At 36.3% G+C, this 16,379-nt stretch overlaps 1 protein-coding gene across 1 annotated transcript in view; it reads right to left on the bottom strand.

The window, feature by feature from the left end:
* The window catches only part of LOC145669495 (kynurenine/alpha-aminoadipate aminotransferase, mitochondrial-like), a 56,624-nt gene extending 51,353 nt beyond the window's left edge, over positions 1-5,271 (bottom strand). The window contains exon 1 of the mRNA XM_081737675.1: positions 5,079-5,271. The gene's annotated coding sequence lies outside the window, so the exon portion shown is untranslated. The remainder of the gene's footprint in view (positions 1-5,078) is intronic.
* Between the last annotated feature and the right edge of the window lie 11,108 nt (positions 5,272-16,379).

Below are 16,379 nucleotides of genomic sequence, written 5' to 3'. Positions count from 1 at the left end.
ATATGAGATGGGATCTACTGATTAACGTTAAATCCAAACCACATGAGCTCCTCCGGTAGTCGAACCCGGGTCTCACACGCCAAAGGCGCGTACGCTAACCTCTTAGTCACGAAGTAGCTTATACACTACGTATAAACTGTACAGGACAAACTCACTATTTCACTTTTACACTACACATATTTTTAAGTTTGAAATATATGTAAATTTTATAGTCTATAATAAATTGTAGTAAAATCAACCTAATTTACGAATCAAACAAAAATAGAGAGGCCGCGGTGGCTCAGTGGTAGAGCGTTCAACTCTGGTGCTTGGGATTCCGGGTTCGATCCCAGACCCCGCCAGGTGAACCTTGTGATGGACAAACACCGTGTGCGTGGGTTTTCTCGGGGTTCTCCCATTTCCTCTCACTTTCTTCATTCCACCATTTCATTCATTACTCATCATCACCGTCTCCTTTAGCCTAACCGGCATAATCGTGGGACGTAAAACAAAGATGTCATTTCATTTCATTTTTAAACAAAAATAGATGTTGAGTCGAGAAAAAGTGAAATGTTTCAGGTGATTATACTGTTATATCGTACAAGCTAAAAGAACAGTGATGTTGAGTATAAATGAAATGATGGAATGAAACGAGAAAACCCACGCACGGTGTTTGTTCACTGCAAAGATCACTTGACTCATGCTGGGATCAAACCAGAGGCTCCATGCACCAAACTTGAATACTTTACCACTGAGCCACTGTTGCTCCCTACAGAGATAAGAAATTAATAAATTCGAAAATCAAACAATAACTAATAATATGTACTTGAAGTTGTCTTTGAACGAATCCTACACATAGGTAGCTGGCAGTTCATTTACATGCTTACCTGTTTGTAAAAAAAAAAAAAAAAAAAAAAAAAAAAAAAAAAAAAAAAAAGTGAAATGAATTTAGCTTAACGTACCACCCTTATGCCTTTTAGAATAAAGGAGACTTATCATTACTGAAATTAACTAATAATGAAATTAAATTCCTTTGCTTTCACATCGAGAATCGAACTCACGTAAACCAAATGCACACGCAACAGCCACCAGACCAGCGGGGAGGGCTTAAGAGTCTTCATCCCGGCGAAATTAAAATACCGATAATTTTACAGTAATTATGTGATATCTTCAAATAGATAAAAGATAATTGAAATATGGAACAAGAGCGAACTAGACAATATTATTTTGCGTGAGGTACCGTTATCACAAGTCACCTAGTGGCTGTCCGTTTTCAGCTGTTTAGAAACGCGACAATAAATGCCGATTTTCAAAATGGCTCGAAATCGAAAGCAGATAACTGAGTCGTGATAACGGTTTCTCATGTAAAATAATATTGTTTAGGGCGCTCTTGTTCCACATTTCGAATATCTTTTATCTATTTGAAGATGTCACATAATTACTGTAAAATTAGCGATATTTTAATTTCGCCGGGATGAAGACTCTTAACAAATCATCTTTCAGTTGAGTTCATTCCCTCTCATTATGAAAGGTTCTTGGTGTGGGTAAGAAACTCAATGCACGTGCTTTAGCACTCTTCGTTTTTCCTTATTATTTAAGTTCCGCAGCAATCCGTATTGCGATGGATTAGTTTTTAGAAATTATTCCTCCCTAACTATATATACAGGGTGTCCATAACCTTTTGGGCCAAATTTATACAGGCGATAGAGTGATTCAATATACGTATTTTGAGACAGGAAACCGAAGGTCGAAAACGGCTAGTTCAAGCGCCACGCCATCTTCAAGTTAGAGCAATTTATGGGAACAAATACGACATCTCAATAACAAATGCGTTTGTTAAGTCGATGTAACCTTGTACATAACACTACATCTGAGTGTAAGGTTTAGTACAAACAAATTACTGTTGCATTGTACGTACCAAAAACTCACAGTAACTGCGCAAAGTAACGACCATCAACCTCGACACACGTAGCACAACGCCTAAGGAAATTCTGCCTCACTCGCTCAAATATCCCCGGCTTCTCATGCCCAATCAAGCAAGTAACTAGGACTCTTGCAAGCAAGTCCTCCTTAGATTCTACTGGCGATTCATATACCAAGGACTTATCTTCCTTCGTGATGTACTGCTCCAACTGTACTTCTAGATGTTCACGCGAGAAAGTAGGTGTAACATGACAGCGCAGCTGCCCACTTCGATGTGGACGTTTGCCACTATTCGCATACAACCCTCCATAATCGTTGGATTGAAAGAGGAGGTCCCATCCGGTGGCCAGCGCACTCCCACGGTCTCAACCCTCTCGACTTTTCCTTTGAGGACACATTAAGTCCTTGGTGTCCGTCTTCGAGAGAATTCGGACGATATTTCTTTCCTTGTTATCTCCAAATATTGAAAAGTATTTGAATAAAAATTTTAAGCAACATTTTAGATCAATGTTTTACATTTATTTTTAAATTTAAGTATTAAAACCATATTTGTAAACCATATTTTAAGTATTAAAACCATATTTTTCTCATTACACTGTAATTAAATTTACATGTTCTCAATCCTCTTGTACTCACGCAACAAACACTCAATTAGTACTTACAAGTGTATCGTCGCAGCCCAACTTACTATATACAATTCATTTTACTGGTATCAGAGAATTGTAAAAGATGGATATTTAGATAGAGTGCATACTAGTTCGTCCGTAATTTCTTGAATTACTTGGAATAGGTCCCATAATTTTCAAGCCGAGACCTTTCGAAACATAGTGTTTCGCATTTTCGGCAGTTTATAACTCTAAAAGGAGTTCCCGTGTGCGTGCGTTTCCTCGGGGCTCTCCCGTTTCCTCCCACTTTCTTCATACCACCGTTTCATTCATTTCTCATTTTCACCGCCTCCTTTAGCCTAGCCGGCATAAGCGTGGGACGTAACACTCAAAAATTTCGTTTTTCTAAAAAGAGTTCGACTCATGTTTAATTGATTTTTCTCTCATTTGATCTAAGGAATCATTTCCTAAATTTACGACACGCTGTTCATTAACACTTTTATAATTAGTTAGTTAGTTAGTTAGTTAGTTAGTTAGTTAGTTAGATAGATAGATAGATAGATAGATAGATAGATAGATAGATAGATAGATAGATAGATAGATAGATAGATAGATAGATAGATAGATAGATCCAGGATTTCTAAAAGCCTTCTCTCAGCCCTTATATTAATTCAACGAAATCTTAAGCGGTAGCAATTTTACAACTGAATAACTTCCAATTTCAACGTCTACGAAGAGAAAATCTTTAAGAAATAGCGAGAAATAGTTGTTGATATGAATTCAGCTCATATCCGACCTTAAATCCCTATTGAATCAGGAAGGTATATACGAGGAAGGATCAGGAACTGAGGTTACAAGTCCGATATTTTAGAAGTTTCGTCTGTTATAAAGGAATAAGGAATGTGCGGTAATTTTAATACATGAAGTTGGCAACTGTTCTGAGTTTCAGCTACCCTCCACCTACGGCGCTAGTTTTACATAAACACAAATGGCGACTCATTTGGAAAATTGGTCTCGCGAAGAAGTCCGTTCAGGCATTCGATTTCTGTGGGTGGAACATGTAACCGCGGCTGAAATTCACTGGCAGCTGATAGAGGTTTACGGAGAAACTGTAATGTCTCGTCAGCATGTTGCAGAATGGTGTCGAAAGTTTGCGTCTGGTAGGCATAACGTCATCACGCTGTTGAAGCAATTTTTCTGCGATATCATCGATCACCCTCCTTACAGCTCGGACCTCGCTTCAAGCGATTTTCACCTATTCCAGCACTTGAAGGAGTACCTAGGAAGCCGTCGCTTTGCTTCAAACGAGGAGGTGAAACACTTTGTGACAATATAACTGAACACGCAAAGACAGGATTTTTATCAGGAGAGAATCTTCAAACTCATCCCACGATTGCTTCAACCGATATGGAACTTTGTCGAGAAATAACTTAATGTATGTACTATCTGTTGGCTGTATTGGTTGTATGAAATAATATATACAACTTTCACAGCAGGCGTTGTAACCTTACTTTCTGATCATTCCTCGTATATTCAGCTGTTTCAATATTGATTCACCAGATGGCGGCTACTACCGCATTTTCAAAATATGAAACAAAAAGCCACTTATTTTCTCTCAAAAATGAATCCATTTTTGATTTAACATTTCATGATTGTCCACCTCAAGGTATAGAAGATAGATAATTAATAATGTGAATAATGATTTTGAAGTAATTGTCGAAATGAGAATGCGAAAGGAAACTGGGAGAAACCTCGAGAAAACGCACAGTCACGATGCTTCTACTACATATTCACCTGACCTGAGATGAACTGGGTCCCCTTGCACCAGAGTTGACTACTCTACCACTAAGCCATCATGCTCCCACTTGTTTTATTAGTCGCGCGAAGAAAGTACGGAGGTAAAAATTGAATTTCTAGTTTTATGATCTACGTTTATAAATTACACTAAGAAAAATCCGTTATCAGAACAGCGGTATATTGTACAAATATACGGAATCCATATGTTTACTACGGAAATATGTGACAGAGCATACGTTATCCATATGCTACATAAGTACTACCCTTTTCCTGCATAAATGTTACTGCATATATGTATGTATGTATGTATGTATGTATGTATGTATGTTCCATACGTCAGCTATATGTTACATACGTCCATCTGTATGTGAGATTCTGACAGCCTATATACAGATAAAAGTAAGGAAAGTATTATGGAACATATGTTTTTAGTTGTACGTTTGGTGCAAGATGTTACCTATTGTCGTACGTTAAGTCAAAGAACTACAGGATTTACGCATGCAACCTACGCTTTTACGTACGCCACATTTGTTTTGTTCTCTTGTATCGGCTAAAAAAGACGAATGAGTAATAAAAGAGAATTGTTATAAGAGTGTGGAAAAGAATTAGAAAACCACAAGACAACTCGCAGACATCTTGTCCAACTCAAACTTACATGATCTGGGTAAGAAAAAAAAGGTCCTCACACAAGAAATAAATGCTCCACCACTAAACTACCGTGCCCTTTACACAAAGAAAATTTCGGGACAATCACGTCAAATGATCACACCTTACCTTGCCTTAATTCTTTTTTCCTATTCTCTAACACTCTGGTTTTGATTGTAATAGGTTATGTACGACAGAAATATCACTGCAATGGTGTGATATTAGATAAAAATGTGTGTGAACTGTTTAGAATGATGTCAGCCTATAGAAATCGAGGAACGAAAGCCACGCCTTGGCTTACCCATAATAAGTTAATCTGTGCCATAAAAACCCAGTTGCGTCTGCAACAAATGCGAAATTGAGGTTATCAAGAACTGATGAAACCTGATAGATTGGTACAAAATGTTATTATGAAATGGCTTATGATGACTTGCTCCTGTGCGAATTTTTATTTTGAAGAAATTATATATATATATATATATATATATATATATATATATATATATATATATATATATATATATATATCATATGTGTGTGTGTGTGTGTGTAGATTGCACAATATCAATATAGTAGGTTTACTGCACATATAAAGAATATCAATTGTGAAATAAAAATTCACTGATATGTTGCCATATGCCTTTGAGAAGATTGTAGCTTAGGTCATGTTTCTAACTGCCTCTGTTACGATCTTTCTGTTGCAATAAGATAACAGAAAATCCTGTAATGAATGTGAAGATTTTTCATAAGTAAACAAGTCTTATCACCATTCACAAATAAAAACAATATTTTTTAAGTACTTATGCAATAGCGAGAATTATGATGCCATATTTTTAAGATCATATTTTATGTATTAATCCACATTAAAATAGTGATGCAAACAATAACCAATCTGCACGTGAATTTAGCGTGTTTTGCAGTGTATTTTAGCGCTGGTAATGACTTACAGTATTTCTTGTAGTTTTAAGATACAATGAGATTACAAAACGTAAAAAAACAGTGCAATTTAAATATTCAATTAATGAGACTCAACTACCCGTTGTAAGTACTGTCAATGATTTAGGAGTAATGTATGATACGAAATTTACATTTGAACCTCATATTGATAACATAATAAATGAAGCGAACAGAAATCTTGGGTTTATTCTAAGAATTAGTAGGGAGTTTCGTAAACCTGCCACATTTCATAAATTGTATCAAACTTACGTTCGATCCAAACTCGAATACGTGACGCTTGTATGGAACCCAGATACAAAAATTAACTCACTAAAAATAGAAAAAATCCAGTCCAAATTTCTTAGATATCTTGTATATAAGGAAACAAACATTTTCCCAAGAACTGAAAACACTAATTCATTAAATAGGAATTTTGAAACTCTAACCCTCAAACAAAGAAGAACGTTATCTGACATGATATTTTTGTACAAGGTACTTAATAATAAGCTAGACTGCAACGAATTGCTTTCGAGCTTTCAAATAAACGTTCCAGGTAGAAAAACACGTCCAGAAAACTATAACTTCTTGTATTGTGCAAAAGCAAGGACTAATATCCTAAATAAGTCGCCAACATGGAGGATTACTGCAACCTACAACAGACTCTTAACCCTTTGGGGATCCTATGGTACAATTTGTACCATATGCACTTTTCATGGTATCCTCGTCGCCATAAGTGCCTTTACATCACAGTGACGGGTATGTGACCGCGCAGTACTCCAAGGAAGGGATGGTTGTATAAGAATTTGTGATTAATTTTGAAGAGTTTTTATTTTGACTAGGGAATTAACATAGGAGAAGGGAGTAAAGACACAGATTTGAAGCATCAGTTCACTGCTATTGAAGCATCAGTGCACGAAAAGATTCGTATTCTCAGTTTTTCTATTTATTGTTTTATATGTTAAGTTAAACACCACAATATGTAGCACTGATATCGCAGATCGTATTATTTTTTAAAATCGTGTTTGTAACCTATTGTCAAAACACTCATCTCCAGACATGATGTAGAAAGAAGAGAAAGAGATACGTCATCTGTAATATATGTATATGTGATTCACTAAGTAACTGTAGAAATTAGTTAAAGGACACATAAGAGAGCGAAAAGGAGGTCTAGAAGTCTGAACTTTTTAGAGACGTCCTAGATAGGTGAAAATATAGTTAAAAATTGCCAAGGGTATCATGTAATTTACCTTTCTTTTCTTATATTCTAGTATACTTTTTCTTTCACATCCTAACATCTCTATTCAGAATTATGAGATAAAGGTGAAGAGAGAAACATTTCCATTTCAAGAATTATATCAGGAAGAAAATCTTTTGACTTAGACTAGATTCGAACTCGCAACCCTTGAATCCATGGCTCAGCGCTCTACCGATTGAGCTAACAACTTCTCTTGGCAAAGCCTGATTTCTACAACTACCGGTTGCTGAATGGTGTGTATTAACCAAGTTTGCCGAGATAATTGCTTCATATAGGTATTGCAATAATAATAATAATAATAATAATAATAATAATAATAATAATAATAATAATAATAATAATAAAGCAGAAGAAGAAGAACAGAATTTAAAAGTCGCATATGTTAAAAGTTTGACGTGCAGAGTAAGTCCTAATATGAGATTTTATTATTTATATATAATAAATGTAAGCGTGGTTTATTCGTGCGTGCTACTCAAACTGCGCATCTCACTACCTAGTCCCATAAGAGTAGGTACAGTAGCCTTGCGTCCTCCAACCGTGAAGAATGTTTGGGTTTGAACCTATGCGTGTCCTAAGAGGAAGGAAGAGATTGAAAGAAAGAAAAGTGGTTTAGAAATTATGCAAACGTAGAATATCTCACGAGGTGAGGTGATATAGAGTTCAGCGTGTCTTTCAGCTACTACTCTATACAAGACGTGCATCTACGACTTAACGTGGAACCCGAACCACACGACTCCTGACGGGAATCGAAATCCGTATCACCTCTAGTTCTATTATGGGAGACATAGGAACATGTAAAAATAATCGAAAATGAACGATATTAATGTTAAATCCATAGCTTTTAAGTACATGAATTATGTATGATATCCTCTATATCGTTCACATCAAAGTTTAGCATTATCGGCATGGAGGTTTAATGGGAGGGGTGAAAATGAAAAATTCCTAATTGAAAAATATGAGTATCTATTCAATAGCTTTCGGGGTCGCTGAAATGAATAATTACACTCCCGATACTATTAAAGCCCAAAGCTTTACTCTTTCGTTAGCAGGAAGTTTATTCATTTACTTAACTCAGGACACCTTAAAGTTAAGGATATGAAACTCGATACATATATTTCTAATTCAAAATTATTAGATACGTATTGCAGCTTAGACTTCTAAAGAGGGGAAGGGACAATTTATGCAATGATTTCCTTCACATTCGAATAAAATACTGCCCTATTATATTGCGAAAACTCATTTCGAGTAGTGTCATTGCTAATAGTTTTCCGTATTTGTTTATATCCCTACTCATTTATAACAGTGGGTGATATCAATAAAAATAAGTAACTACTCCTGAGAAGTCCTGCTCGAGAATCGGAGTAACTGCACCTGGAGTAATCTCCTCCCTCAATTTCGTATCAATAAAACAAGACACTACTCAGGTCTAGTCTGCTCCAGATTTATGAACGTTTACTCGCGCTTCCTCTGCACGTAGCACTGAGTCGTATCAATAAAAGAAGTGATTACTCATTTCTCCCATTCATCGCGCAGTCATTTCGTTGTTTGTAACCTATGGCGTAGTATCTTAAAAGCCATGAAACGGGCAAGTAGCAACGATAGCTTCAATCAAAGTGCATTTGTGGATATTATAAAAGAGTTTCCAGTGGTACTTTCAAAGTCACAGCTACCAGAAAGTAAACGAAGAAAAGCCGAAACTTTGAAGGTAATTACATTGAAATGCAACGAAATAACAAATACATCTACGACTGAGACACAAATTCAAAAGAGAATCTTTAATATTCGAGCGAGAATAAAACAAAAATAAAAAGAAGAAAAAAATAAAAAACGGGAAAGAAGAAAGTAATACTGAAACCATGGGAATGAACCTATTTGAGCTGATGGATGTTGCTTGGAATCCAGCACACGACAAGCGCATATCACGTGTTGTCCAAGGTCTTTGTAGATTGTTTGGCTTTAAGTACGAAATCAGACACTTGGCTCCTTTTTTCTTTTTAAAAAAGTTCAGCCACCCACGTCATAAATCACGTCCATCTAATTGCGTTTTCCACACCATACGTGTCCCCTTTCGCATTGACATAAACAAAATACATTCTCATGTATACACCCTTTCTATCAACGTTGAGTTGAGTTGATTATTAGTTTAACGTCCTTTTCAGTAGCGTACCTATATGAGACAGAACCCACTGATTAACGTGGAATCCAAACCACATGAGCTCCTGCCGGGAATCGAACGCGGGTCTCCTATGCCAAAGGCATGTACGCTAACCGCTTAGCCACGAAATAGTTCTTCCTATTAACGTATTACTCTCCAAAATACTAGGTTTCTTTAATGCCACTTGTGTATAGTCAAGTGCTCCGATAGCACCCGGAAATGTATATTGTTCTTGCCACTCTGCCTTTGCTGTTTGTATATTACGCACACTTCCGGAAACAATCCATTTTCAGGTAGTCATAGACAGTACTTTGAGCCACACCAGAATCCCCTGACATTCCGACCTGGAATCCCGGATCACTCACGTAACGCAAGAAAACCAAGGGCACTGATTTCTCTGTAAATTTGGGGGAGGGGAGAGGGCATTCAGATGCAGAAGGTATATATATCAGGATTTTAAGACAAATTGCACTCTAATTATGCCAATATTGTATATTCATAAATACAATAGGGGGCCCACATGAGCTTTAGGGAGCCCGGGCCCCCACAGAATCGGCGCCCTTGAAGAAAACCCGCATCTTTTCATCATTACGTAGTCCATCACCCCGAATTTCGGTTGATTCTCCTTTAAAAAGTGTTGTGCTAATCACTACATTTTCTTTCATAAACTTATAATGCTTTTTGTAATCTCCATTTCCAACATTTCTATGCAGTTTATAAGTTTTTCTACGTAGTAAAACAATCATATACTCTGCCATATTTCCCACGGAGTCACCTATTTAGCTTGCTCCACAAATTTGGAGAAGTTACTAACATCACAGAGGAGTCCTTGATTTTTATTGATATCAAACGCGGAGTAGTTACTCGGCTCGAGAATAGAGGTGTGGTTACTTCAAAAGTTCTCTTTTTATTGATACCAATGCGAGTAACTACTTCAAAATTGGGCGTAATGAGTAACTTCTCCGTTTTATTGATATCACCCAGTATCTCACTTTTCCTGTGACGAGAGCAACACCTAAGCAAGCATTCAGTAAAGTAAATGCCGTTAAAATCTATATTCATAGCACAGTGGTGCAAATAAAGTTGAGTTCTTTGGCAATCTTTAGCATGGGAAGCGAATAAAGCCACCACATTGGAAAAGTAGCTAATGAATTCCTTTCCGAAAAAGATCACCCGCCAGGCCCGTATCCACGGGGGGGCAAGGGGGGCCGGGCCCCCATAAAATTTCAAGGTAGGATTCCAAATGAACTATAATATGGTGATGAAGTATAAAATGATTGGGTTGGGCCCCCCTAACTTCTACCGCCACCCCCTAAATTTTTGGGCTGGCTACGGGCCTGTCACCCGCACATTTATTTTACAGATTGTGGTTTATAGCTATACTTAAGTTCGTTGAAATTGCTCCAGTGGGGCGAAACACTGAAGCCATTCGTAACAAAGCGGGAAGGGACATGTTAAAGTAGTCAAATATGAACAACATTATTATCGAAATCATAGTTTTCGTGGTCGCAGATTAATAGTGACGCTGTCGATGTTGCTTAAGTACAAGTTAAGCCTTGGTTGGCATGGAGGTCAGAGTTGGCATGGAGGTGACAGGCAATAAATAAATAAATAAAATCGAAAACATCCTATATTTGTGTCGAATATATATTTTTCGGTATCTCTGACATAAATAATAATATTCCAGATGTGGTATATGACCAAGGTCGGCCCCATTCGCATGCGGTTTCAGAGGAGAGAACCGGTGAAGATTTCAGAACAGTTCCTTTTACTTAAGTTTCAGTACACTGAGAGTGAAGAGTGGTAATACACAAATACCGTTGTCACATCCGGACCTATCAGAGGTAATTATGATTTCTGGGGAACTGTCGTTGCTCCAGGGAGGCATTATCCCCTGATCAGTCCCTAAAATTCTTACTGCTTTACAGGGGCATATATATATATATATATATATATATATATATATATATATATATATATATATATATATATATATATATATATATATATATATATATATATATATATATATATAACAGTAACAGGGTCGGTTGTAGACATTTCGTAAGTATAAGCCAACAATATATAGGCTATATGATAATAAAAAAATAGAATGCTGTAATGGACAAAAATTCTTCAGATAATTGTTACAATTACAAATTTCTTCAATATATAATAATCCAGTCTTCCTGTGAGTATTAAAGAAAATGGCGAAATTAAACCTAATTAACTGTGGATGAATCATGACCAAAGTCCCAGTGTTAATAATTTATATCTTTTTTTATTAAATAAGCACAGGAAACAACTAAAATATATACCTAAGATGTGTTTTGACAAATACAGTTGAAACATAAAAGTCGAAATAGAATAAAACTACCGAGCTCTAAGTCTAACATTATCACAGGTTTGATTTTGACAAAGAGATATGCTCTTACACTTCATTAAAAGCATATTTAAATATTGTTTTCTAGTGATACAAATATGGTAATTAGCTTAATTTTGTCGTTTTCTTTGTTACTGTAAAGTTCATGTTATAAAGACACTTTTCTGGCTTTCAATTTGGCAAAATCTATTATTATTGCATCCATACCAATTTCATTCAGAATGTCATTTTCAATGGCCATCAAAGCTAGTCCATTTAATTGTTCTTGAGATATACTTACTTGATTTCAAATAATTCTTTATTAATTTTAGTTAAACTAGTTCAATACACGACAAATGACAAAAGTGTGTGTCTTAATTGATATGTAATTTGTCCCCGATCAGTGGCAGAACCTTAAAATCAGGTTTCTCTGCAAAAAAATTCTTTTCAGGGCTCCTTAGGCCTATAGAACAATTCAATTCTTTCATGTTTCTTTCCAACATAGACGTTCGAAATCAGGCAGTCACACAATGTAAACACAAGCAATGATTCACCCAAGATTTTTCTTTGGGGTCCGAAGATTTTTTCGGAATAGCCTATAAAATGCAAATAATTTTGTGTATTTGCCCAATGAAATTGTGCTAATTGGGGGATCCAGACTCTCAGACTATATGTTCATTGTTTCGTCCACACATATTTTTAGGGAGCCACTGCCCCCCGGGAGGAGATCAAAATAATACGTCTATAATATAATAATAAATAGAAGAGTACCAGCAGTGGCCCTCTGAATACTAAGTGTGCCCCCCCCCGGAAGATTTTTTCCGAATGGAACACTGCACCTAGCGCGACAAGATTTGTGGCTGTCTCGTCTCGAAAATGTGCTGTAAAAGTGATGGCTCGACTCGAAAAATGTATATTTCTCTATTGGAAGAGCCGTGTCTCGACTCGAATTTTGTCTGGAAAATCCTGTCTCGACTCGTCTCGTGCGCATCCCTAGCACCTATGTCGGTACATCCCTGAACACAAGTAACTAATAATCAAAACTCTACTTTGCATTAGAATTATTACTAATTTAAAATATCGCTCCATCTAAATGTAATAACAGAGAATTGATTAATAATTATTGTTATCTGTCATAATAAAACGAGCATCTGTATACGCTGCTGGATTGAAAGTAAGAGTACTGTAAAAAAAAGTACTTGTCATCCAAATGACCTTTCGTCGCTTCCGATTATATCCTTTCAAGTTATATACTTATATGCCGCGTGAAAACTAATTGTATTCAAACAAATTTTGAAATACATGAAATTTAATTCAGACCCGTAACCGAAATGATCGTATCGTTCCATTTTAATTCAACAATTAAATTACTGCAATCAGGTTAAAATAAATTTGTCAGCTTCAAAAGAATGTCGACCTGCAAATGCTTCGTTAACAGTGACTGATATTGACAACTCCCCACCTCAATATTTGTCTAATTTTGTCCAGCACTCGAAAGAAACTTTTTTAGAGCCTTCGGTTGCCTCTTATCTTCTTTCACGTTTTGTAGCTTTCTTTTCCGATAAAATGCTCACTTGGTTTTATATCGTTGGTCATTATTATTACATGAAAAACAAAGTACTATTAAAAAGTGAAAGCACACATCATTATAAATTAAAAATATAAACAAAAGCGAAACGACTTAGGACAGAAATGAAAATGTTGACGAATGACAAATGGTCTAATAGATATTAACAAAGTGAGAATTAAGCAGTGGACAGCGATTGTGAGTCATTAGGAACTTAAGTTAAAATTTCCCTCAGAAATGATTAAAAAAATCCATTTGTACCGCCCGTCTTTTCTTAGTATTCGCTCCACTCCCTGGACGAATGGACAAGAAAGTCTACTTGCTTGCATGGGGGCCCGAAGAATGTTTTTAGGGTGGTCATCTCCCTCGTTACTATATTACGTTTGTTATTTTGATTTGTATTAAGAAAATCTTAAGAAATTATCAGTAGCGTAGAGTGCTATGAGACACTGAGACACTGTCTATCCTTTCAAATTAAAAGAACAGTTTTAGAATTTCTTAATTAATAAGAATCAATATACGTTTCATGTTGTAGACAAAATATAGAAATAATAGGGTTCGTGATAGCTTGGTTAATAGCAATAGTGGTAGAATCTAATTTGTAAATAATTTTATTTTTCAAAACTGGGGAATTAAAGTTCTGTCTCCGTCAAACAGGCCACAGAGAGACATCAAGAAATCTGTCTCAACACGGCTAAACAAGTCAGTGGAGCTCCTACTTGAAAGTTGCGCGCGCATGTGGCTGTGTGGGGTTCTCGCTCGCTGAAAGAACCTGGCAATGAGACATGTTTCAGCTGCAGTGATACCACACTCAGCGCAATTGCACTATTATAAATCCAATACTCTTCTTCTCTTCTTTTTAGATATTAAATCATATTTCAAAGAAAATTTAAAGAAATAGAACAAAATAAAAACTAAATTAATAAGTACCGGAACAATTGCTGATAGTTTTATGAATACCAGTAATTCATATAAATCTTCGATGATCTAGCTTCGGCTTCTGTTAAATCGCAATATCAGATTGTGTCAACACTGCGAAAGGCAAAAGCGAGCGTAAGATATTTTATAGTCTGCTGTTCTGTTGTTGTTTTTAAAATCGTTAGCTAACTTTATGTGAATTTGGATATGTGTTAATTATGTGTTATATGCAAACTAAATGATTAGATATAGATTTATTACACCAGTTGTTATTAAATGGCATGCTAAGCTGTCGTATGAAAATTAGTATCAAGTTTAAAAAATAGCTAATTTCTGAACTTACATTTTGAATCAGAGATCACACTTTACAAAGGCTAAGCAAGTACGATTATACATAGGAAGTAAATTATTAATTCTATTTAACGTATCCAATGTATATACTGAGATTCTTCAGAATGAATTAATATCGGTATACTTGTTGGATTTAATCGTTAAGGGTTTTTTGATGAAAATCAAGTCTCCATATGTTATATACAGTAGCGCAACCTCGCAAAAATCAGTTTGTAGCGAAATTTTCGTCAGAAGTTTAATATTCCTTTCCAACACCCAGGCTGTATGAGACATGGCCCTACAACTTAATGTTGGTTCCGAACTCGAGAAGAAATAATAATATCTACCAGGCACACACCCAATTTTTTGTTGGGAGGGCGGAGGGCATGGGAGGAGCTATGGGAGCATGGGGGCCATTGCCCCCAACTTTTTGACAAAAAAATAAAATGCCATATATAGCCTAACTCAACATTTGTCTAGAAGGTGTTCTACAGGTTCGAGACTGACCAAAAGGTCTGCCCCAGCAGACAATTCCAAACTGGAGGGGTCCAGGGTTTGGGGGGATCCAAGCCACTACTTCTATGTAGTATTGAACGGATACTATTTTGCACTCGACAAGACAAGTGATTGTAAAGTACTTTCATCTATATTTTCAGAAAAAAATATGTAACTACATTATTTTTATAACACAAATAGTACAGATATGTAAGATCAAATTTTCATGCTACATCAATCATTTCTCTACTAAACAAGTATAGTTTTATTAAGAAAGTGAATAAAAGTATATTGACTTAAGAAGTTTTGGGGATGTCGGAACCCGGTTGACTCACCCAGCCTCCCCTCCCCACGTGGATGTGCCTGTGCTGTCTACCCGTTGCGAAAGTAAACGCTACGCTACTGGAAATTATACGTATATATTATACTTGTCGTAAGCCAGGTGGGGCCTGGCCCCTTCGTCCCCTTTTGGGCGCCCATGCTTGATTCAACTTTAAAAATGTGCATTTCATTTACGGTGATCTTTCTCAACCCTTAACTGTTGAGAAAGGAATGAAGAGTCTGTTATATTTGTATTTTGTGCATATGGTGGGATTGTGGAAAGAATACCACTGTCTTTAGCTCTACGGTCATAGTGCTTAATACAACATCTATTGGAAAGCTAAATTTAGCTTCATTTTATCTCATAGTCGTAAAATATCCCTTTTCCCTCTTTAAAAGATCTATCCTGTGCCGTGGAGTGAGTACAAATAACAAACGAAATTTCTGTACAATTAAGTCACATTTACAGGTCGCTTAATTTTTGCCTTGTTTTAGTTATTGTAGGATTAAAAGTGGATCTGAAAAGGCATGGGGACGCATTCGGTCACGCTGTCCCGCGTGCCTATTTTTGCCCAATGTAATATTTTAGGAAGTAGGAGATGCCACGTATATTTTTTGAAGTGAGGCTAACGGCGGCCCCCCCCCATTCCCCCTCAGTTTTACCCCTGATTTGTTGCCAAAACTTTTAGAAAAATGTCACTATTTGTATCCTCAATTCAAAAAACGCTTTCTTCAGTGGAGTGGAAACATTTTTAAGATGGTTTATGACCAATCGAAGAATAAACTGTTTCTGTTCCTAGTCTTTTGTCAAGGCTTCATTATACTTTTGGATGAGACTGATACCTCTTTCAGCTACATTATTCACCACAGCCATTTATTTTAATAATTCACAAAATTCTTGAAAAAATAAAAAGAAGCATTATCTAGGCAGCGTTGTAGTGTTTGTTTGAGGAAAGATTGAGACTTCTCTTTGCCTTTTTTCATTAGGACATCAAATATCGAGTGTTCTCGCTGTTACTAGATCCTTCAAATTAAGTTATTCGGGTTTCTTTGTCAACTTAAGTCGTAGTGGAATGTTTGGTAATGCTGGC

This window comes from Thermobia domestica, chromosome 14 (genome assembly GCF_964235325.1).
Source record: "Thermobia domestica chromosome 14, izTheDome1.hap1.1, whole genome shotgun sequence".
Taxonomy (NCBI): Eukaryota; Metazoa; Arthropoda; class Insecta; order Zygentoma; family Lepismatidae; genus Thermobia; species Thermobia domestica.
The sequence above is the reverse complement of the archived record's forward strand: the minus strand, read 5'-3'. Positions and strand labels throughout refer to the sequence as shown.